At 43.6% G+C, this 25,867-nt stretch overlaps 2 long non-coding RNA genes across 2 annotated transcripts; one reads left to right on the forward strand and one right to left on the reverse strand.

The window, feature by feature from the left end:
• The first annotated feature begins 300 nt into the window (after positions 1 to 300).
• Positions 301 to 1,229, forward strand: LOC146201448 (uncharacterized). The gene is made up of 3 exons (XR_014704886.1): positions 301 to 445; positions 529 to 701; positions 799 to 1,229. It is a non-coding gene; the product is annotated as an uncharacterized LOC146201448 (long non-coding RNA).
• Positions 1,230 to 19,778: 18,549 nt separating this feature from the next.
• LOC146201449 (uncharacterized) lies at positions 19,779 to 20,591 on the reverse strand. The gene is made up of 2 exons (XR_014704887.1): positions 20,369 to 20,591; positions 19,779 to 19,921 (listed from the first exon to the last, which is right to left on the reverse strand). It is a non-coding gene; the product is annotated as an uncharacterized LOC146201449 (long non-coding RNA).
• Positions 20,592 to 25,867: the final 5,276 nt, after the last annotated feature.

The raw sequence follows: 25,867 nt of genomic DNA on the forward strand, positions 1-25,867 counted from the left end.
GTGACGTCATGCGTGACGTCACACTTTTTGACCAATCAGCGTTTCCAGCCGATTTACCCAGTCCCCGAGAAGCGTTCAGGGGTAGCTCGGCTGGAAACGCTGATTGGTGGACACGCCGCGGCCTGGCGTGACGTTTTTTGCGTCGGGCTCGATGCTTAATCGGACGTGACGTAGCCAAAAACTGAGTTTGCTTGTTTTTTTAGTCCCTAGACGCTCTAGGGAATCGCTAGGTGCCCCCCGCTCTTGCAACGCGCGCGATTTCGGCATTCGGTTCGTGGATCTCGCTGCTGCATGGCATCGGCACGTTCGGTCACCGAAGTGCTCGACGATGGCGGGCCTGCGCGTTTACGTGAATGCGCTTTCAGCACGCCGATCCGTGCTGTACGTTGGGCGGAATGACGTTGATAATGGCGACGACCTGCGGGAGATCGCAAGCACCGTCAAGGTAAGTATAAATTGCGCAAAATTGTCTCGCATTTTGCTTATATATAAGTGCTGTGTCGCTTGTCTCTCCCCACGTGCTTCCAGGACCTCGTGCAGCAGCAGCTCGTGGCATGGACGCTCCTCGTGTTAAAAAAAAAAAAAAAATCGGCCACGGCTATGGAGACGTCCACGAAAACATCCGCCGTCGGCAACTAACCGCTGCCTGACTGCTATGCATAGGCGCACGTCTGCCGTGCGCATTCTCAACCCTGATTGAGGTACAAGAACGCAGATTTCTTTGTCGAAGGTTTTGTAATATGTTGCGCATTCATCAAATTGCTATGTTCATAATGCAACTTTTTTCTACTCTTACAGCAACGTTTCCTGTATGCTGCGAAGAGACCGAGGATTTTCTTTGTACGCAGCAGCCCATATGTCAGGGATCGCGGCATCGATCAGCTCTCCAAGATCATCGCCGCAACCCTCGTAAATGTCTACAGTAGAAGCATCGCTACAGCATCCAGGGCAGCATAACCAGGCGCTGTGTACGACTTAGTGCACCACTGTTGACGGTGAACGGCAAAGGGCCACGGACGAGTGCAGGGCGTTGTGTTCGCCACGCCGTCACGTCGCTGCGCATCCAAACGGCCCTTTTCAGGGCCGCCCCAATGTTTCCTGGCAGACCGCAGACCTGCACATCCCGTACTCCTCTTCCCTCTCTACGTTGCACGTGGCTTCGTATCAATCGCCGCGGCCACCAAAATAACTTGCGATCTAGGCCTCTTCACCAGGCTATACGTAAATACACGCATGCATAATCGTGTCAAATTTGGTTTAATAAAGTGCTACAGTGCTTGTTACCTGCTTCCCTCACGCATTCTTCCGAGTCTTCGTGCAGCAGCTGCAGAACACGTGGCAAGCGCCACTCTGCTGCCGCGACGAACGCTAAGCCCATACAACAGGGTTAACAGCTAGAGAATTCTCAGTGTGGTGCGGCCTTGTTCAGCGATGTTAATGGAAGTATCGACATTTTATATAATAACTGCCTAATCGTCTTGAATATTGCTTCATAAAGTACTGTACAGCTTAATTTTTACTTACCTCGTGCATTCCACAGCTGCTGCAGCTAGCACGTGGCCAGCTTCGTTCTCTCCAGTGCTGAGGCTACAATATACACCGCGGCTTTGTGCCGCTGTGTATTTTTTTTTTAAATGCATCACATTTCGAAGGTTATAGTCGTCATCCAAGGATCACTTAACTCGAGAGCACGGGAAAAGGCAGAAGTGTACGCACCTGGATTCGATGCCATGTATAACGCCGTGTTTTTTTTTTGTTTTTGTTTTTTTTAACGAAAGCATCCTACGCGTTAGGCGTCCTAGACAAGGTTCAAGTGCAGTGTGCCTTTGTATAGTAACCATGTATGGGGTTAGCGGTTGCCATGTTTTCAGTTCACTTTTGTTGGCTGTTTCTTAAATAAAAATTGCCATTGGTCTTGTGTCTGTAACTGTGTCTAAAGAGCTGCTCCAGCCGAACCACGTACGTAGCGGAGCGATGGATTGCACCGCGGCAGTATGGCTTTGTTCCAAGTTTAACAAAACAGTTGAGGCCAAATCAAAATCGGAAATGACCATTTCCAACTTGGATATTGGCCCCCAGTCAACAATTTGGAGTCCAATTCAATGGCAACAGTTCAGCTCTGTGCCAACATTTCGTACAATTAAGGGAGTCGAAATTGTGGAAATGGCATGCATTTGTGAACATCAAACATGCTTCACATCCAATTAACAGGTCATGCAATGCTAATATAAAAGCTCAATATTCTATCGGGGAACTCTATGAAATCTGCTAGAGCATGGAGCACACGTTCGTAGAGATATTTTTTTTAATTACCAGCACTCGCAAAGGTATTGGAAATAATTGAATCAAGTCCCATTCAAGGAATCAGATGAACAGTAACAAAAACAAATCATCCTCTATATATTTTGTTTAGTACCTCAATGAAGAGTATTAGGCACACTTTTGCTGAATTTGTACATAAATGACATAATTCATATTGACAATAGTGTTCAGCTCATCATACATGTATGCTGATAATAGTGTGTTTATTACTAGCTTTGATCTCAATGAGACTGTTTTACATTGAAATTTTTTACTTGAAAAATCGTTTGCCTGGTCCAATTTCATGAAGAAATAAACACAGAAAAACTATTTTGTTTTGAGTCTGAAATAAGAAAATGATGTAAGAGATGGCTACCGATCTATAAAAAAAAAATATTGACCTTGTAGAAACTCGCATAAGTCTTAGTGTGAATTTTTTTCATTTGAGATAGGAAATTCATATAAACAACACTGCAAATAAAAAAAAAAAGATTTCTTCAATGAGTGAGCTTTACCTTGATGTGGTACTGTCTTTGCCTTTAATTATGCAAGTCTCCACAGATAAGGTATTGCAGTTTTATGTGGGCAAGCACCACAAGAGCAAATATCAATTAAATGATAATTCTCAGTAAATTAAATGTGTGTTTCTTACATAACCGATATTGACTGCCGGTTTACGACATGATACCTCCGTCAGAATACAGAGTAATTATCTTTAACTATGAATGCCACTTGTTGCATGTTTCCTATTTTTCTTGGCAGGACAATAAAAGCTTTCTTTGCTCGATGGCACTGCTGCAATTTAGAGTCACTTCATTTTTAACTCAAAACTCCAACCTCTGGTTTCTCCCGCACTTTCACACTTGATGCAACCTGCAATCAATAAAACACAATCTAATGGTCTTACTGAATGAACTTAAACAAGCATTCCTGAAATTGTGAAAACAGTTATGAATACACTTTTTATGGTTGTAAAATCAAAAATGTTGCAAAGTTAAAGAGCGCTGTAGAATCTGCATTGGAGGAATGCAAAAGAACGGATGCTGCTGCAACATTACATCACCCTCCATCGATTGACACCACTCATTAACCTCCACCACTTCTCAATTACTCACAACTGCTGCGGACATGATTTTGCAGACACGTTCTGCGGATGCGGTGTGCGGACGCGGTCTGCGAACAGAAATCTGTGAAATCTGTGCGTTTGCCAGCGCTGTGTTAATGTATTTTATGTTATCACTTATACTACTTGAGAATTCATTTAGTATTCTATCAGTGTGTTGTGTTACCTTGCTAACAAGTTTCCTTATATCTTCTTTGCATGTGTTATTGTATGTAGTTGTATCCCCCCTACAATAATGCCTCATGGGCGCTGTAGGTACTTACAATAAATAAATAAATAAACATAGCGAAGTAATACTTTCACATTAATAGATCTTCTAGACATAGGGTCTCTAATTCTTGCACTTTTTTTAAATAATGTGTAAATTTTTTTATCCTACTCTGCAGCTAACGTCTGCTGCTCCTTTGTAAATGGATCCAGGACCTAAGTGCATGAGTTGCTCTCTGAAACATTTAATTTAGCTCTCGAGACTATCTAATATGCTCGAATTGAAATCATTGACTCCAGATTGGACTTTGAAATTAGTTGCAAAATTTTTAACTGCAAAGCCTATTGAAATCTAATATGTTTGGGTGTATTTTTACTAGGGAGCGAAATGTACCAGCTTCCTTTAACATCTTAGCCAGCGCACACACAATGCATCACTGAAATGTAGTTTGAATTCCAGTTTCACCATGCATAACAATTGTCCATTCAGTTTGGATGTTCATTAGGAATATCAATTCTAATCCGTAAGATGACCATAACTTAGCAGCCCATAATAAAAATAAATTCCTTCTTTACAGAGCGTTAAAACTATGCAGTTGGGACTAAGTACTTATTCCAGCTGGGAGGTCATTTGGAAACTGGAAGACATTTGATTATGAAAATTCAATTAGGACTGAAAATTCTAATTGGAAAGAATGAAAAGATGCCTAAATGGAATGAGGGCTTCTAGAGAAAGTGTAAATTCTGGAAACTCAATTGGATAATACAAGACTCTTTAGCAGGATCTAGAACACATCTTTTACAAATGAACACTTGAAACTTAGAGCACTGGCTGATGCTCACCGCCGCAGCTTTCAGAATAACTGACAGCATGGTCAAAACTACAGTAGGCGTTATAGCAGTATACACCAGTGTTGTCACTGCGAAGTGAAGAGCCACAAAGCAGAGGACTGCCATCCTTACTACTGCCAATATAAAAGTCCTTCTCAGAGCCACCCTATTGTTTCCTGGCAGATCATGGGCCTTCAACTTCATCGTCATGTTTTCTCATTTTTAGTCTTTTGTAGGATGTATTGGGCCTTCGGTGGTCTGTCATGCAACACTGCATGACTAATCCACTGAGTGCAAAGCCGTTAACCAACAGAGATATCCTTTCACTTCATGTGCGGCACACAAACATCATGCATAAAAGAGGCCACATGTCACTATTCCATCTTTCTTTACACTTTCTTTCTTTAGCACACTCTAAAACCATTCTTGTAAAAAGCTAGAGCTTCTTTTACGCAAAGTGACATGGCAATTATTGTAGCTTGAAACATTTTCAAAATGAAAAAATAAATGCATGAGGCGGCTCACAACCATTGTTTTTTTGCAAAATTGTGTTGCTTCATAGGCAGTAACTTGAACAACACTGACAACATTTCTACATTACTTTGAAACAACCCAGGCAAAAATCCTAACTGATGTAAATGGTTTAAGGAACAAACTTCCAGTTCATACCAGTTGGATAACAATGGATCCCCAACTGGAATTCAACTGGGATCAACATTCATGCGTATGAGGTACCCGTTGCATGCGAGCCTTGCTACCTGTTGATGGTTTGCAACTCAGAAAGAACACAAAAACGAGGGCACAAGTGCAGATAAGGCGCATGTTTGCTGCCTCCATGACCGGTTGTATTCGTTCCTCTGTATCCCATGAGAGCACTCCATTTCTAACCCCCAATGGCGTAGGTCTGCGATATCCGGTGCATTAACGTGGGGAACCCTCCCCCCCCCCCCTTCTTCATGAACACACCGGCTTTCTTCGATTGGGGAAGTTCGTTTTTCGTATCGCACAACAGGTGCAAGGCGAGGCATTTTTTCCCTTCATTTCTTAAGACTTCAACGTAACAAGCATACCCCACAACTGATAATAAGCTGTATTATGAGGGGCATATGTCACATTTTTTCTTTTCTTAAGAAAGGTGCATTTGTGAGCAACTAAGTAGAGGTTTTTGACAGATGAATTTCTAGATTGGGACCACTCAAATAAAAGGGCATATAAAAACTACAAGAATTGCAAACTTTGAGCATCTAGAAATACTTGGTAACACGCACAGTAACTAAAAAGTGGCAAACTGGCAGATGCGACCAGGATTATAACACGGTGCCATTGTGAACAATTTTGTTTACATCAGGCATAGCGCAGTGCCAGCAAAAGCCTTGAGAACTGGCCAATGTGCTGTATTGTAGTTCATATTTTTTATGCTTCCGCAAACTCTTCATAAGGACTGTTGAAAGCTTTGAACATGCACAAACTTCAGTTCTCTTCTGTGTGTTCGAGTTGTCCTTTCACTATTAGCATGCTTACTTCTCAAATGGCATTTCTACGCCCATATTTGCATATGAACGCCCAGTCTAACATTCTAGCTGGTTCGTATTTATTTTATTCTTTGTCACTGTGGCCGATGTAATTGCAGTTGTTTTGTGCATGTTCAAAAGCTTCCAGCATCACAATTCTGACCTAAAAAATTTGTAGAGTCGAATGACCTAGTTCGTATCTCTGTTCCCTTTGTCCTCAAAGCTTTTTTTTTTTGCCCCCTACAGTCATCGACTAGCTAGCTATTGCAGCTAGGATGTGCTTATAATAGCGCCGGCGCCGCGGTGTTGCCGGCCGGCATCATATGCATTCGCCGGCGCATTAGTTTGGAGTCAGGAAATTAGGCCTTTTTAGCCAATAAGAGCGGTCACCGAGCGCATTTCTGGTTAAAACAATTCATAATGAACTATTTCGCTTAGAAAAAGACCGAATTATATCGGGACGCGTGGCAACGGGACGAACGACCGTTGCCGACAGCCTGCGTGCCTGAAAGACGTCGCACCGAGAAAGCTATTTTGCAAGGAAACGTTTTGCAAATATACGAAATGTGCAGAAGAGCGGAATCACCGCAAACATGGTGTGCAGTTGTCACTAGAAAATTCGCCCGGCCGGCCTACGAACAGGTCACACTGCGTTGGCGAACCTCGATTGTTTTTGTTGCCGAAAGGTCTCACACAGATCTAGATAAAGGAAAAGCAATTAAACTGTGATTTCCCCGGCAATTCGTGTGGTGTGACAAGCTGGTTCGGAAACCTCTTCGCGGCTCGAAGCGTGCATATGTTATTTGACGTCGCTGCCGTTTCCACGGTGTCCGCACTGCATGAAAGCTAGGCCTCGTGCCTCTCCGCCGACGGCCATCGGCTGGGCAGCTGCCGTTCGCTTGCGGCGCGCCGCCGACACCGCCGACCATGCCGCCGGGTCGCGCGCGGGCGCTCTGAAAAGCATGGGGAATCCAGGGACAGTCTAGGGAAAACACGTGCGCCCTACATCCGGACATGACATCATAAAATATCACGTGACCCATGACGTTTATTGTGACGTCATATATGACGTCATAAATTTTGGGCCAATCAGCGTTTCCAGCCGAGCTACCCCTAAACGCTTGTGATCCCCGATCCTCGATATTCGCCTTTTCGGCCATGTTGTGACGTACCCGTGACGTGATAATTGGGGCGGTGCTAAATCGCGTATAAACAGAAATTGATGACGAAATTCAAAAAACAAGGAAAAAAGTTACAAAAAATAACGCCGTCGTCTGCTACTTGGCGCCGATTACAAAAATGCCAACGCTGCGATGCCGAGAAGCTGAAGGGTCGGTGCGAACAGTGTTTACGCTGCATACACGCGTCGCGCGGCAGGGCATATACTTACGTATACGTTGCGGCTGTACGGTACTATTATAGTTACGGTCGTTGCGACCACAGTGCATCATAGTACACGTACGCTGTCGGACGTCCAGCAGCAGCTAGGCTGAGCGAACGGTGGTACTCGACGCAAACCCCACAAAAGCCGGTCGTCAAGTGTGAGCGATGCCTTACTTGAGATGCCCACATGTGGCTAGCTGTGCGTGTTTCATAAATCGGCGAGTATCAGGATTAAAGAATTTGGTTACGAATACTGAGAATTGGAAGCGCCCAACAGGTTTTCGGGCTGCAGTAGCCTCTAGAGAAGAGGCGCACCTGTCCGACGACAACGAAACTGCCTGCGGCAGCCCACCGTTTCCATCATGTTAGCAAGTCTGCTACGGGTATACGTGTCGGCTTCAGTGGCGTAGCGTGCGGATATCGGCCCGGTGGAGCGGCGTAGTGAAAACACGCATAGTGGAGAGCTCGATTAGGCCATATATCTGGCGACCTTAGCATGCGCTGACATCGGCGATCACAAAAGAATTAAACTCCAATTTGGCGGGACAGCGGCCGCAACAAAAATGCAGGTATGTGAAAGCAACCAGAAACTCAATGATATGCAGTTGGAAAAAGGGTCAAAGCGCATTGAAGACATAGTAAACCAACAACCAAATAGAGAATGGACATACGATGACCTAGTAGAAGTATTTAAAAGAGAGCTAAAAAAGGGCAAGATTAGAAGAGGAAAGAGAAAATATAAACCAAAAAGCTGGTGGGATGCTGAAGTTAAAGCAGCCATAACGAGGCGTCAAGAGGCATCCAGAGAGCACAGATTAGCAAAGAAGAGGGAAGCCACACCAAGGGAAGTAGAATCCAAATGGGAGGAGTACCTTGAGAGAAAAAGGGAGGCGTCAACCTTAATCCAAATCAAAATAGGAAAAGCTGGGGTCCAGTGGATGATGGACATAAGTAAAAAAGATAAAAATGCTGCAAAGAGGTTTTGGAACCACATAAGGCTACAAGCAAAAAAGACGGAAGGGGTCCAACACTCACTGACCACAGAAGAAGGAAAAAGAGTGGAGGGAGAGGAAGCACAGGAATATGTTAGGCGCACAATAGAAACAGCCTTTGCCAGTCTGGAAATGAAAGCCGCAGAAGAAATGGAGAATAATGAGGACCACAGGGACGAGGAGCAAGAATATAAGGAGATGACAGCAAGACAATGGGAAAGAATAGAACGGAAGGTCCCCTTGGGAACAGCGACAGGACCAGATAGCATACCCATGGGATTGATTACCAGATTAGGACAAAAAAGCAAAGTAAAATTGCGACAGTTGATTGAGCAAACAATAAAGGGCGGTCAAGTACCAAAAGATTGGAAATTAAGCAGGATGAGACTAATATACAAAGGCAAGGGAAGCAGAGATAACATAAAGTCCTATCGGCCAATCACAGTTACATCAGTTATATACAGGGTAGCAATGCAGTTAGTAAAAGTAATGATGGAGGAATGGGCAGAAGGAGGGAATATCATCGGAGAACTACAAAATGGTTTCCGCAAGGACAGAAGACTAGAGGATAATTTATTTGTGGTTACCCAGTGTATAGAAACAGCAGCTGCAAGTCAGAGACCATTATGGATAGCGTTTTTAGATATTAAAGGGGCATACGACAGTGTAGATCAGAAAAAACTGTGGAACCAGTTGAAGGAATATGGCCTGAATAAAAACCTGGTTCAGTTCATACAAGAAGTGTATGCAGATAATGAGGCAGTGATAGTATGGGAGACGGAAACAACAAAACCAGCAAAAATAAAAAGGGGGCTTAGGCAAGGGTGCCCACTGCCACCGCTGCTTTTCATGATATACATGAGCCAAATGGAAAGGCGCCTGGAGGAAAGTAATAAGGGATTCGATGCAAGCTATATGCAGGGAGGACAGAAAGTAACACAAGTTCTACCAGGATTGATGTACGCGGATGACATTGTACTGCTGGCAGATAAGAGGGATGGGTTGCAGGAGCTGCTTAAGATCTGTGGAGAAGAGGGCGAAAAGCTGGGACTGCAATTTAGCAGTGAAAAATCAGGAATAATGGTATTTAATGATGAAAGGGGGGACGTGCTGGAAATACAAGGCACCAAGGTTGAACATGTGGAGAGCTATAAATACCTGGGCATATGGATCAACGAAGGAAAAAATTACCTAGAAAAGCATGAAGGAATTACGATAGACAAAGGGAAAAGGAGTTCGGATATTATGAAACACAGGGCCCTCTGGAATTATAACAGGTATGAGGTTGTTAGAGGGGTATGGAAGGGTGTTATGGTACCAGGACTCACTTTTGGAAATGCAGTCCTGTGCATGAAATCAGAAGTACAGTCAGGCCTTGAAATCAGACAGAGAAAGGTAGGTAGATTGGCATTGGGAGCACATGGCAACACACCTAATGAAGGAGTCCAGGGAGATATGGGCTTGGCATCATTTGAGGTTAGAGAGGCAATTAGCAAACTAAAATATGATCAGAGACTAACCGAAATGGAGGAATCAAGGTGGGCACGAAAAATGTACAAGCACCTCTTCATGAAAAGCCTGAATACGAAATGGACTAACAGAACCCGAAAGCTCAGATTTAAGTACCTAGAGTTTGGAGATACACCGCAGCAAAACAGCAGCATTGAAAAGCAGGTAAAGGAGGCAGAAAGGAAAATGTGGGAGGAAAGAATGCAAGGAAAATCAGCATTGGGTATGTATAGAACTCGAAAACAGGATATAAAGAAAGAAAGTTTATTCGACAACTCACGAGGGAGCTCATTGCTGTTTGAGGCTAGAACAGGGGCCCTCAGAACAAAAACGTACAGGAAAAAATTTCAGGAAGTAGATATATTATGCGCGGCGTGCGGAACTGAGGAGGAAACAACGGAACATGTTGTTCTAAGGTGCCAAAAACTTCGTCCTGCCCTTCCCGCGGAAAAAGCGGCAGATCTGGAGAGAGCACTGGGATTTGCTGGGGAAGATGGACGAATGGATGAGGAACGCGTTCTGATAACAAAAGAGAGGTTAGAGGATTGGTGGAAAAAGTCAAGAGAATAAAAAGAGGAAAAAAAGGGAGGGGGGCAGATACGGGCGAATTAGAAGCTAAAAATGGGGAAGAGATAAATATATTTCTTTTAATTTTTTGGCTAGGCGGCGCAAGCTGCCGCCCGATTCAAAGGGCAGAGCCACTATCATCCATCCATCCATCCATCCATCCATCCACCACCTTTAGCGTGTTAATTCCATCGAAATGCGATCGTCGTAGCTGGGCTACGCACATATTGCGGGTCAGAGAGCCGAGCGTCTATAATCATTACTGAGCCATCGCGGCGGGGATTCACGCAGCCGCAAAAATAAGCAGATAAGATTTTCTGGCAGCAATGAAAATGCAATAAAAAGTGTATCCAGATGCCCACTGGCAGCAACAGCTAGGTTAGCTTTCACGCTGATGGCATTTAATGTGCCCTGAATTAGACATAGCACGCTGTATGTACATTTCACCGCATGCAGAGTGTCACTGTGTTGTGGCAGCTGTATTAATTACCTCGTTAAAAAAAAATAACTGTCGGTATTATTCTGCTTGGTTTCTGAGCATGTTGCATAAAAACATTTTATAAAAGTAGCAACACTGCTCGTCTGATGCAGGTGCACATCACACCACAATGTCACAAGAGAAACAAAATTTGTCAGGTACAGCCTAGTTCCTTTGCTACTGTTTACCAGTTTTGCACTTGCAATAGCATCCGGCACTTTCTTTCAGTGCAGCAAGATTCCTCAGAGGAGAGAAGGGTGATGAGGTCGGCTAGAGAAATGCAGACACGTTCTAGCGCATATGAACGAGGACGAGAGAGATGTAGACAACACGAGCGCTATAAGCGCTCGTGTTGTCTACATCTCTCTCGTCCTCGTTCATATGCGCTAGAACGTGTCTGCAATGCACCAACTCGCCCAACAATCTGTGTTCTAGAGAAATGCCTTCACATATACTATTTGACGACCAGGAAGTGAAGGAACAGACATGAAGAGTGAATATGATATATGATGCCTAATTACAATGAGCTAGATGCAGTATGGAAACCATTTTCTTGCAGCAATTGTCAATTACATGTAGCATTCATGCACACATTAACCAGTGCACATGCTATATCACGGCCGGTCTCGAGGGAGAGAGCGCGCGCTCTTTCTTACGGCCTTCTCAATCGCCGCGTGAACAATGGGAATTTTTCTCCTTGAGTCACGCTCTCCGCCGCCGCAAGGGGCGCGACCTGCTCACTGTTCGCTCCGCATCTGCTTCAGTGGCGGCGGGTCGCTTTTGCCTGGTTTCGCGCTGTCGCCCGCGGGTTTCGTGGTGAGTGCAGCCCCTAAATGAAAGATTACAGAAGGTAGATGCTGCAGCGGCATCCTGTCAACGTGCTACACACGTGAATGGAGTCTTTATATTAAAAAAAACACTGTCGCTCAGCAAACGTTCGACAAGCATATGACATGTATTGCAGCGTGGTATCTACTTTTGTTCATTTTAATCTGAATTTTTTCCCAAGCCTGTACAAGAAGATGAATAAAAAAAAAATGAATGAGCATGATCACATCAAAGCTTCTTCAAGGCAAACATAACAGCAATAATGGCAAAAGCATCTTTCAGCGCTAGATGAGAAACCATCGAGGTAACACCGAAGATGAAAATAATTTTATAAAAATGTAATGTAAGTTGCACAATGCTTACATGACAAAGTATTAGTATAACGTCAGAGTAAACACTTTTAAGTTTTGTTATCAATTTTGCTATGAATTATAGACCAGCAAATGTTTTATGTTGTATTATAAACATTATTTTAATTTTGCAAATAAACGTTGGTTTAATGAAATGTTTACATGATATCATGATTATTTCATGAAAAGCAGGAAATCTGTTTCAAGCACTAATTCCTAGCAATATTTTCTTTCTTTTTCTAGTATGTTTTGAACTAATAGTTCCAACTATCTGTGCAGTATTGCCTGCCTTAGAGAGCAATCGCTGCCCCATTATTTTGGTAAAATGCTTTGCTTATTACACATTCGCCACGGTTACTCAAGGGACACTCCTCAATAATGGATATAAAAGCTTTTCTCTGTGCTATTTATTCAGAGGTGACTATAGGAGTTGTATGTCGCGCTGTATTGCGCGCCTAGTGTCGACACCGACGAAATCATTTCAGCTCTGCCGCAATCAGTAACCGAGGAACTGAAAGAAGTGATGGTATCTCCTGTCATCCCATTACCCCTGTCACGTATTCTGGTTTAGCTTACGTCGCTGGATACATTGTGAAGCTAATCAGTGACTTCGGGTGTGACGCTTGTGCTATCCTTCTTGAAACCAGCGAAAGAAGCAGCCCCATGTACACTATTCTGCGAGGAGAAGATTCTAGCGGACTGCATTATCCAAAACCAGAGTTTATAGCCCTCTTGGACAAGGTTGTGTCTTTTTTTTTTTTTTTTGAAAAAGCTGTCGTGCACCTACCGTACACAAGCGTCCTTGAAGTCCTTCAAATCTTAATCCAGCCAGCACTTGAGAACTCACCTTTGCTGAGTTGCCCGGAAGGCATTGACAATAGACATGCTATAAGGTCCGCTTCTTTAATATGTGAGAAATTTCTCAGAATCCTTCTTGTCAATTATGCTAAGAAAGTGACAGACAGGAACGAAAGGCCAGCTCCTTATGTGCACAAACCGTCCAGAAAGATTTTGAGACATTAATTTTCTAGCCGCATGTACCGTTTTCATGAATGAGTGCAATATGTAAACTTTGGAGGACATTTTTTTTTATTGCTTGTTGCTCTTTTCAATTATGCATATCTGTTTATGCCCATTTCCTTGATTAAATGTTTTTTATCACTGTATTAAACTGACTACGACTGTCTACGTGGGCGTCAGTCGCGACTACGTATACATCTGCTGTCTTTCAACCTACTGATTTGTTTTAAACGAAGCTAGAACAGCCCACTTCACTAGACAACTGAAATTTTAACTGTATGCGTAAATTTTTGTTTCTTACTCTGAATCTGAGACGTGCTATGAATTTTCGTCAGTGCCTCTTTTGCTCTAAACGAATACGGCAGCGGTTGACAGAATATCCACCGAACAGTTTGTCATGCACTAGCGTCAGGTCGCGCTGTACCTGCTTACAGCTTTCAAAGGCACTGCATAAAATAGTAGATATAGTTTTGTGAAAAATTTAGGGGCAAAAAGTGTTGATGCAAGTGCACCCGAAACTTCATTCGACCGTGCGCGACAGCACTGACGAAGGCGCGCGCGCTCTCGCCCACATTATTGGCTATTTTATTGCTCATACACTATAAATCAGACGCTGATTACGGCTTCTTCCTATACGCCATAAGGGGCGAAATGCCAGGACTTGCCGGTTGCAACCGATGCGGGCGGAGCGAAGAGCGAGCGCGCGTTTCCCTTGTGCGTGAACGGCTGTAGCGGAGGAGCAGCAGTGGGGCGGTGGCGACCCCACCGAGGCGCGGCGGGCGGTGGAAACAGACCCCATTGGAGAGGCCGTAAGAGAAGAGAGAAATGCGCTCTCCCTCGAGACCGGCCGTGGCTATATATACACAAAGCCCGAACCTGTCTCTGAGTGAAGCAAGGGAGCCAAAGGGGAAAACAAGCGTGACTTTAAGGACACCGCAAGTAAAAAGTAACAGCAACAACAACAAAAAAAAAACAGAAGCATGCACGGGGACAATATTAGACAAAAAGAGGCATGAATTGCAAGGCTGATGTGGCCTGCAGCACATCAGGGTGGTGTTCTGGATTTTTGGCAAAGGTTCATTAATGCCAGGTGATAATACTGTATGATTTGTATTGGCTTTGCCATCCCCTGTGTGCTCTTCCAGCACTGCATAATGTCCAACGTGCAACTGTCTAACATCCACTCTCTACACTCTGACTCAAAAACATGCTCAAATGAACCTCACCTGAATACGGGCATAAATATGGGAATAAAGCACGAAATTTACTTTTTCGACATTCTGATTGCATATCATTGGAAAACTAAACGTGATTTAAATGAGCGTATGATCTGTAGCTAGTGTGTCTTGTATGCATGGTTTTTCCAACAGGTTGCAGTATAGCTTCTGTCCTTTATTTTGGTAAAACATGCACACTTTAAGAGACCTGCTACTCACGTAACACATTCCCTGTAGCTTTAAACAGCTCGTCGTTGACTAACAATTGGTGTATCATTTGCTTTCGGTACTTTTTGGCATTTTTTTTTTACATGCACCTGACATGAAGCCTTGCTTATAAGAAAACTGAAAATTACAATATACAAAACAATACAAAATTTATTTACAGCACTGCACACTCTACAATACACAGCCTAAAATGAAAGGCTGTCACACATTCAAGTAATTACAGTATTGTTGTACTTGTACAGCTCATCGCCATATCTGAAAGGTGGCACGGCCTTGGAGACCAAAGAAGAGAAATTAGTTATACAAAGCAAGGGAACACAAGATAGGGTCAAAAACCCATTCTCCAAGTGTTTGGCCCAAGATAACCCCAGCACCAGCAAAGCAAGCACCCACTGTTTTACCAATGAGTACCCAACACCACTGAGGATTGGTCCCCAAATGCTCAAACCACTAGGCTGCAACTACAGTCAAGGGATGCTATGCGTTCCGCAGTATTACCAGTATCAAAGATTATGGAACTCAACGTCATTTAAATGGTAGTCGGCACCTGGGACAGAACAAGTATTCCCTGATTCTGTTATGGACAGGGCAAATGTAGTTATAGTGTGTGTAAGAATGATTTTATCTGTGCATAAATGCCTGCCACACCTAGAATGTTCCCTTTATGCAGTCTACCAAAAAGCAGAAATGTTTGTCTCAGGAAGACAAGCAAGTCACTCAATGTGACGGCTATCAGGCAAACCAGCACAGCACTTGAAAACTTCATGCTTTAAAAACAATTGTGGGGACACGCAAGCTCAGCATTTACCGCTATGACACAACAGCTTTTATGGCTCCTGTCTGCAGACTCTCATTCGTGTGAATCGACTTTGCTACTGCTAACACCTAGTATTTATTCTATGATACATATCAGTAGCATATACCTGTAAGTTATCCAATTATGTGGAAGGCCACTTGTCTAGATACCTATAAAGCCTACTCTAACCAAGCTGTACAGATGCGTTTCCATGGCCTAAGGGTTGCCTGTCTTATTACCCAAAGATCCTGCAAGGTTTATCACCTCACACATTCACCTCAAAGGTGAAGCCAGAGACATCACATTGAGTACTCGCCCATGTCACCTGTCTGAAATGTGCCCAAGATTTTCCACTCACAACGTCTCGTTTTGTGCAGAAAAGAGGCTTTAACGTTGCTGCATCAAAAAAAAAAAAGCAAGAAGCCAATAGCTGAACATCTACGCTACATTAGGCTCTGCTGGCTCGCAAGACATTTGACCACAGTGCCAACAGCCAAGTTATAGATGCAGCTGTGGCAGAGGCTGTAGCACAGAAACAACAGATGAATGTGGTCAAGATAAAATGAAATCGCTTTGTTCACAAATTCTTCAATACATCATGAAAAAGAATGGCTCACTTATGGATAGTATGACGTCTACTGTGTTCAATAGGATTGTACTTTCAGGAAGTTATCTTTTGAATGCAATCTTAAGAATATATTGTGGTGCTCAATTTAGGCTGTGCACATAGCAGACGTGCAAAATATGGAACACATTCTGAGGGTTAAATGCAGAGAGGATTGCTGAAGCTGATATAATAGGAAAGCATAGGGATACTAGATAACGTAGAAAACACATGTGACAATAGGATAGGTGTAAGTGAAATTAGTGCAGCTGTCACTTATGAGAGCAAAAAGTTATACAACTCAGTACTAGCACAATGGTACAAAATGTTGAAAAGTGATGATGAAACACCAGTTTCCTTGAAAGTGCTTCTACATAAATGAAATAAAAGTGATTGGCATAAAATTTATGCCCCTTCCTTAAAATTCTCAATTTAAAGCTCACAAAGAACAATGAAGATAAGGCTACAAAAGCAACTAACAGAAAAAAAAATAATGAAGCAGTTATACACAGCTGCAATCATTCGATAAACATCTAGAGTGGTGAAGCCATGCTCCAGTGGCTTAGAGCATGAATATATGAGCTTTACCAACCCTCTTTTAACATATGTGAGTGCCGGAGGGCATGTGGCAGCAGCAAGAATGTGTCAAGAAGCAACTGGCCCAGATAGCAGCCTCATAATAGGGGTATGGAAGGTCTACACACAACGCTATCATGGAGGGAGATATTTTATGGAACAATATATGTAGCAATGCACAAAAGGAGCAAAGCATTTTGTAGAGCTGCAGTCAAAAATTTATGAAGGACAAACTTATCAAAAAGTTTTTATTTCATTCCGGCGCTTGTGCAACATTATTGTGACTATGGGTTATATAGTGAAACATGAAATGTCAAGCAATTTATCTCGTACACAAATGAATGCATTCTTTCCCCTGCGAAGCCACCTTCAAGAACTTTTTCCAGTGGGTGCACATGCACATCAATATCACCTAGTTACAAAACAGAGAAGTCATTAGTTGCCTTTGTGAAAAAACTGAACAATACAAAAATGTTCATTGATAGCCGAGCCACACACATGATGCAGAGGTTAAACAGGTTATCTGTTATCTTGATTAACATCACTACAAAGCATCAGTAATTGCAGTGCAAAAACTGGCAAATTTTGCAAAAGTGGAATCTAAAATTGCCAAAATGGGTTGACAAGTTGGCGGGGGCCTCATTTTCCGGGCATACAACAATGAAAGACAATGACCACCAAATAGATGCACAAATTATCCTTGGGAAAACTAGTTGATTGCTGTTCATCTACATTCAGCATATGAAGGAAGCAATAGAAAACAAGCCTAAAGGCAACCAAATACAAAGAAGCACAGCTCGCTTCACTCTGCAGTTTGTGGAAAAACACAGTGGGCACCTCACGTTTCACCCTAGTAGCACACAAGATAGGTGTAACGAAATGGACTCTGCTATGGTAAACGACTGCAGACACATCCACCAGGGTGCACGTATGTGAAATATTCTCACTGAAGTAGTACATCGCAGACTGCCTGCTTGTCGCAAACACCAAAGTGAATTGTGAACTATTGGTGCACGCACGTCCTACTCAGAATGGCACTTCTGGAGGTAGAAGGAGAACGTTTTTGTACCTTCCTGTATTTCATTGACATGAAGCACTTAATAAAATGCACACTGAGTTTAAGCAGAACACAAAAAAAGCAAAGTATACAACAAAGAATGACAGCTCTCAGCAAGGGCCACAGCACTTGTAGAAGAATACACTCAGTATGTCTACAGATGGTAGACAAAAAATTATAGCACCAAGGAAAGGTTTGGTTTGGTTTGTGGGGTTTAACGTCCCAAAGCGACTCAGAGACGCCATAGTGGAGGGCTCTGGAAATTTCGACCACCTGGGGTTCTTTAACGTGCACTAACATCGCACAGCACACGGGCGATTTGCTTTTCGCCTCCATCGAAAAGCGGCCGCCGAGGCCGGGATTCGATCCCGCGTCTTTGGGAACAGTAGTCGAGCGCCGTAACCACTGTGCCACCCCAAAGCTGAACTTGGTTCTTGCACATGCTATCAACAAAATGTACACCAAAGAGATGGTTATATCTCAAAACCACAGAAAAAATAAAGACTTGGACGGCTTTTCAGCAGTATGCTACCGAACATGAAGCAGTAAGAATGTGCACATTGATCACTTGTGGCATATATCAAAATCATGACAGCGAGTGAAAATTTCAAGTGCAGGTGATCAAGTTGTTCCTGTCCGAGTTAATATAAATGTTGCACGTCCTCTTCCTTGTACTTGTTGATGTTCCTGCTGCGATTACCATTTGCAGGTGGCGTCAATGTCATGTGATCTGCACACACTACAAGCTGTAACGATCTTCAAAAAGAGCTGTCCATCTGCATAGCACTTCACATCTGATGTGGCCGTCCAGGGACAAGGCGCGTGGCCTCCCAGATTATACAAGCCTAGCAGAGAGGTTAATGATGTTGAATATGGCCCCAGGACTTCTCGCCCACATGATGACTCGGATCGGAAGTGCTGCAACGGCTGCACAAGGTCCACATGATCACCTGCAAATGTTTAGTGCCTAAATTATATGCAAATAAAATATAAACAATAAAAAAATAAACAGGAACATTCAAAATCATCAATGCTGCAAGCTAAGCTGCGGTAAAGTGTAATCTATGAATGCAAGAAATGGTCAGTGCAAAACCTATACCTAAGTGAACCATTTCCGTAACAGGTAAAGACGGCTTGGTGGCGGAAATTGTATTGTGACGGCTAACTTTTTCTTTCTTTCTTTTTTTTTGCAATTAAAGGAACGACTTATGCCGGCGATTTCACTTGTTTTTCCTTTCTCGGTCGTCGAAACCATTAACCAAGAAATCTTGACAACTACAAGCACACTGTTTTTTTTTTCTTCTTTTTTTTTTAAGTTCGTGCAGTGTAGAGAAGTTGAAGAAAATTATAATGCGTCGTAGAAATATGCAGCTAAAAGCAACGCAAAATGCTGATTAAAAATATCGGATTCGCCGCATGCGCCCTGTGAGTATTCCTTTAATCTTCAGTCATTTCCCGCCTGCGTACAACTTGAATGCGAATGACGCTGTATGAACAGTCACCTTTACAGGTTTTCCTATTGCACTTAGCTCTGTGATGCTCGACGTGCTGCACCATTTCCAGCAGATTGACTGCGTTGCCTTGCTGGTCGACACCCATCGAGAAGCCCGACACATTCCGGGAGCTCGTCGCTCGGCCGAACGAATACATTTCGTGCCATCCAACATCAGAGGCGTTCACCACTGGCGATCACACCCGAAACACCAGTAGCTCAACAGTTCAACACTCCGAGCGCAGGGCAATTCTCGCCTGGGAGCTTGCAAAGCCGCCACAGTATACACTCCTCGTCAGATGGCTGATCTGACCCCTAGCAAAAAAATCCGATAGAAAACTAATAGCCTATCAGATTATTGATATTGGTTTTATATGTCTGCCAGAGTATTGGTCTTATGGGTATCCTAGCCGATTGGTTTTACAGGTCTACTGGAGTATTGGTTTTATAGGTCAATTGTTTACTGGTCGTATAGGCTATGGTTTTATCGGTCCTATGGCATCTGATAAACTGATAGGTCTGTAATGCTAGTACACCCATAGCTGTCAATAATCTGATAGACCTACAAAACCAGTAGGCTTCCTATCGGTTTTGTAGGCCCTATGGAATATTGGTCTCATCGAGAAGCTGCGGGTGTTTTACCTCTCCGGACACCTGAAAGGAGAGGGCAGCTATGTTCCATTTTCTAGGGATGAGTTACGCAGCAGGTGCATGTATACACATTTTAATCCACAATGACAGCGGCAACGCATACTGGCACATAATCCAAACATTGACTGCATCCAGGTAGCCCTCGATTCCAAGATTGCGGATTTCGGCCCGATGATGTAGTCTCTCGAATGCTAAGGCACCTGAAAGAAATAAAATATTGCGTTACAGCTTGAAAAATAAGCGATTTCAAGAACGCGACACCACCATGACTTCAAAAAATCGGTCCACACATATACCGGCAACCGCGATTGCGCGCGTATTCATGCGGAGGCAGTTAGGAGAGGCGCCGCCATTACTGAACGCCGAGGTAGCTGCTGAACCAACATTCCGCCTTGCGCCTCACCACAGGTTCTGCCACTTAAACACAGTGCGCACGATATTCGAAAACAGATTAACGCTAAAAAGTTTCATCGATGCTTTCAAGAAATCGTGCCGACAACTTTAAAACTCGACGCTGCGTTATATCACACCGCGCGATTCAAATTCCTTTGTTGGCGTGCAGGCAACGGCATTCTGCAACGCAAAGCCACATCATACACTGACAAAGTATAAACGTCAGCCCGAAGTTGCAAGTGATGCACACGCACCTGATCAAAGGCTGAACGTGCGCTGGAACGTTGATATCCTCGAGAAGCACCCCGAAAATCGGCGAAAACTTATAAACACAGGGCACCGACCGAACTGCCGCCCGATCAGCGATCGCGCCAGCGCCAATGCCTCTACGGAGCTGCGCATGCGCGCCCAGAGGAGAGGTGGAAAGGAGGATGAGAGAGGCCAGCACGGGAACGCTTGCGCGGGAGTGGGAGTGAGAGAAAGGAAACCTACCTCTCCGCTGCGAAGCGCCGCCGGCATCGCGCTACCGCGTCGGCAGCTCGAGCCGTACTCGTCGCGTGCTCGATGTCGACTCCTCTCGCTTCGGCGGCGGTTGCAGCGTTGCAGTTGCTTGGACGCGCGCCTCTCAATCCATTTCGCCGTCCTGCTCTGCACATGTAGGTGATTGTGACTGAGCTGGGCCCCGACAGAACCGTGCTATATCCGCGTGCTTTCCCATCTCCATTCAGTGATCCAGTAGCAACAGCGTCGCGCGTCTTGCGGCTCCAACCGTACGTAGTTTGTTGAGACCGCGCGCAGCGTTCTCAATTGTTATTGCGGCTAATATTGTACGTTACGGCAACACTCAATAAACGGGATGAATGCGTGAGTTTTGGGGATGTGTCCGAGAAGGAAAAGGAAACAATGACAAAGACCTAAAATCTCCAACGTACTGATCCTGCATGCAAGACCCATAAACAAACGCATACTGATGTATCAGACACATGAACCAATATGTAGTAGTCTACAAGACAAGCATGTATCAGCCTATAAGATGTATGGGCTTCTGCACTGGTCTGATACTTTTCTTATACAACCCACCGATAAACCTATGAAACCAATACTATTGCCTATAGGACAAATATGTACCAGTCTATAAGATTTATGAGTTTCTGAATAAGTCTCATAGAAATGCAGATAAAACGCATAGAATACCTACAGAACCAATACCGATTCTTATAAAACCAATAACGCACCCTATTGGTCTTTTTTGCTAGGGACTGTACTGACGAGCTATCTTTCAAGACAATTTGACAGCATTGCTGTGCTGCAGCAAATCCTCGATCACTACTTGCAGACGACGAACGGCACGAAGACCACTCATAAGCGTACAAGTTCTTTCTTTTCTTCATGTAAGCTATAGTGAACTAGAATATATATTCTAGCTCACTATAATGTAAGCGTGCCTCCACCAATGCCTCCCTCCACGGCCGCCGCCATTGCTGGGTTATCATAACCGCGCAGACCAATGATTTCTTACCATGGGAAGAAAGGGTTTGAAATAAGACAGCAGTTAGCGTCGTCACGCGGCCGCACGCTTCTGCCCCCATTAGAGATTGTCTCAAGGGTCCTTTATTTCATTCGCGCTCATAATTTGCCTTTCTATTGCGTTTAAAAAGCCATGCAATGTGTATATAAAGTTATTCTTTTACTTTTAATAACAAGCTAATAAACTACGGTAGGCTAACGGCTGCATAAAGCAGCTTGCCTGTCGCCATAGTCTCATTAGCATAATTCGGGCACCTCGGCGAAATTATGGCGGCCAAACGTCAGCATTTTCGATAATGGCGGCACATCAGTTACGTCTTGACGCCTCAATTTGACGTAATCTAAATATGCTTTGCGTATCACGTGTTTCACGTGACATAGCTCCAGCCAATCAAATTTGAGCATCCGCTCCTTCCCAGTATGCCATTATTTTCATCACATTGGTTAATCGAGCGTAAGTGTTCTCCAAACCACCATCAGCAACTTTGCTTCCACTCCAAAATCATTCCTATTTGTCATCCAGGCAACAAGGATAGCTCCAATTGAAATCAATTTTCACGGCTACGTCATTTTGACGTAACCGCTAAAAGTGCTTGCCTCAACTGATGGTTTCGCGCCACAAGTTTGAAGCACGTGACTCTTTTCAGAGCCAATCAGAAAGACAATATGGCGCCGCCAGGGGATGGCGAATATCGAGGATCGGGCCCCTGGAAACGGAATGTCGCGCCCCGCCATGGAGGAAGGAAAGAACTTAGGAGAAGCCCTGATATAGTGCTCTAGCACTATAGCCCTGACGTGATTTTTTTGAAGCCGGCCGCGCCGCGACCGGAAGCTGCAACGTCTCTTCTCCTCTTTTTCCCTCCGCATTTTCTCTTCCTGCGACGCTCTTGTACCTCCTCCGCGCCACGCTCGCGATCAGCCGGCTCAATTTACGCGCCGTCGGGTAAAGGCGAAACAAGCGAAACTTCTCGCGATAGCATCGCGAGCGTAGGGTCTTTGTTCGCCCGTCGAAGGCTGCTGCTAGCTTTTTAGGGCTGGGCATCATGCCGAGCTGCTGCGTCCCAGGCTGCAAGTCGCGTACGCGACTCAAGGAATCGGGCATCACTTTCAACGAGTGAGTATTTCGTCTGCTTTCAATTTGAAGCAAAATTAAGTAGCGCTCTTTCTCTTTTAAAGGTTTTCCAAAACAGAATGTCGTCGGAAGGAGTGGATTGATGTCGTAAAGTGTAATCGCATGAACTGGGTACCTCCAAAGCGAGCGTGCGTGTGCTCAAAGCATTTTCTGCCGGAGCACTTCAGTCGCACATCGCCGCGTCTCGTTCGGCTAACAGCTGATGCTGTTCCTACGCTTTTGGTGAAAAACGAGGTGAGATAGAATTTGCGTTGACGTGCATGCATGAATATGCATGCGGCTAGGTCTGACGTTATGAGCACAATTGCAAGATTCTAGCTTGCTTTAGCATGCAGAAGATCGAAGTCGAGTATTTCGAGAGCTTTCGATTCCTTGCATGGTGTGAACATATATATGTATATATCGCTAACGAATGCCACATAGAATATGAGACAAGCGAGGAAAAGCATTGAACCTATTCAGTTACCATATATAAATGATCCAATTAATTTATATATTTTCTGCAACGATTTCCCGGTACTATGACCATTTGATGTGTACCACTTTAGGTCCCCGAAATGTCACAGCAGTCAACTGAAGCTAGTGGCTGCACAAGGAACGTGGACATGAGCTGCGATACAGAGGTGAGCTCTGGCACTGATTTGATTTCTAAATGTTGAAATTCCATTGCTTTCTTTTTTTATTTTCATGCCGTTTTTAGGAACCTCTTCATACGGAGGAATACGTTCCACAGGAGGCATGCCTACTTGGTTCCTCCTGAATTGACAGTTTCTCAAGATCCTGAGCTTGCACAGGTACCTATTTGCTTACTGCTCGTGTGTAGCCTGTGGTAGATATTCAACAGTTGCTGTCTTTATAAGGCAAAAAGAAAAAAAGCCAATTAAGTTTTAAGCAGATCCATCACTTCTTTAGGAGTCTATGGTTCTTGGGGACGAGTCTGACCTAGGGATCATCTCAGCACAACATGCCATGTGCAGCGTGAATTATCCAAGGAGCTCTACACCCACTCAGGTAGCTGGATTGTCATCAGCAGCCTTTCAGTGTGATGTTTCCTTAAAACAGTTGTCTTCATGAATGAAGCTATTAATTTGCTAATTAATATGCTTCAGATTAATATGCTTAATATGCTTCAGATTAATCCTTCAAAAACTTCTTTCCTTTTATTCACCTCAAGCCAGATAACTATTGCATCATCGCCGTGTATTCGAATTGGCCACCATATAATTACAGCAAGCGATTACTGCATCTACTTGGGCGTGAAGCTAGATTCACATTTAAAATTTCATCTGCATATTGCCCACGTCAAAACTAAACTAGCATATGGCATACGCATACTAATCAGAGCACGAGCTTTCTTTTCACATTCTACACTGATGTCTTTGTATTATGCATTCATACATTCCCACATCACCTACGCCATTGTAGCCTGGGGAAACACTTATAACACGCATTTATTTTCTCTACAAACTATTCAAAATCGGGCACTTAGAATAATTACTTACACCTTCAATGACTCTAGCGCTAAGCATTTACTTCGTAATCATGGAATCCTGGCAGTCGCTGAACTCGTTAAATACAACCTATGCACACTCTTCTACAAGTTACTAAACGACGAACTTCCAGTATCACTTATCCCACAGATTTCACTAATAAATGATAACAAAACGCGATTCGCAAGAAATAAAAATTTATTACTACCTAGAGTACGAACAAATTATGGGAAACAAACTTTTCATTTTTCTGCTATCATGGTCTGGAACGCGTTACCATCCATCGTCAAATCTCTTAAAAAACAGATTTGCATCCGAAGTTAAACAATTCTTTTTAACAACAGAAAACTGATACTGAATAATGACTATGTTATCAGCTTTACGTGGTATGCATTTTTGTGTGGTTTAACATGTTTAAAGTCTGTACTGCCATGCCTTTTTATGCATATATTTTATTACTGTTTGATTTGGTGTTTAACTTGCTTGCTCAGTGTGCTTTTTGTTGCAAAATAATGTTATTTTTATTATGAACTCATTTATTGTCTACGTTCAACTTATTTTACCGTGAATTATTGCTATATTGCTGTCTTGTATACTAATTGTTATCTGTCATTTATCGGAGGTCCCGATACAGTCACTGACTCTGGGACCTCCTTCTGTATGTATAAGCTGGAATATACTAAACGGATATAATAAAATTGAATTGAATTGAATTGAATTATACAAGAATCTTGTTTTAACAGGCAGTCAGCCATCGAGATGACACCAGCCCGGAGGCCTTGCCATCGACGTCTGGACTTTTTCGTAGTGCTTCTGGTCCTTCAGCACTTGCAGAGGTAATTGGCTATACAAGCAGAAACTCTTTAGTGAAATACATTTTTCTCTTGGGTGTTATTCGATAAATCTGTTCAAAGTACCTGACATTACTCTGCATTGAAAGTTTTTCTCACAATTTATTGACTTTTTTATCTTTAAAATCATGCCCAGTTGTCGCCTTCATGCCTCGTTTGGAGAGTGCTAACTTCCATGTAGAATTCTACGAAGACGTAGAACTGGCAATGGGGAAAGTAAAGATGCAGTATACTATAATAATGGGTGACTTTACTACCAAGGTAGGAAAAAAGCAGGCTGGAGACCAGGCAGTGGGTGAATATAGTATTAGTTCTAGAAATAGCAGGGGGAGTTACTAGTCGTGTTTGCAGAGCGCAATAACTTAACTTAGCAGGGTAGATGTGTAGGCCAGTTGGTGAGACATAAGGAAAATAAAACCGCAGCAGACACAGGACGGAGGCTAGAGACAACACTTAAGAATCATGAATACCTTCTGCAGTAAACAGAAGAACCGGAAGTGGATATGGAAATGTCCTAATGGGGAGACTAAGAATGAATTGATTTCATACTGTGTTCGAACCCTAGCATCATGGATGATGTAAAGGCAGTCAGAAAGGTGCGATGCGGTGGCCACAGGATTAGGGGCTCGAATTAGTCTAGATCTGAAGAGAGAGCGGAACAGATTAGTAAGAAAAAAGTCCGTCAACGGATCAGCGAGGAGGAGGAAGGCATAAGAATTCAGGATCTCGCTACAGAATAGATATTCAGCGTTA

The sequence above is a fragment of the Amblyomma maculatum genome, chromosome 2 (genome assembly GCF_055883805.1).
Source record: "Amblyomma maculatum isolate TAMU_Amacu chromosome 2, ASM5588380v1, whole genome shotgun sequence".
NCBI classification, from domain to species: domain Eukaryota; kingdom Metazoa; phylum Arthropoda; class Arachnida; order Ixodida; family Ixodidae; genus Amblyomma; species Amblyomma maculatum.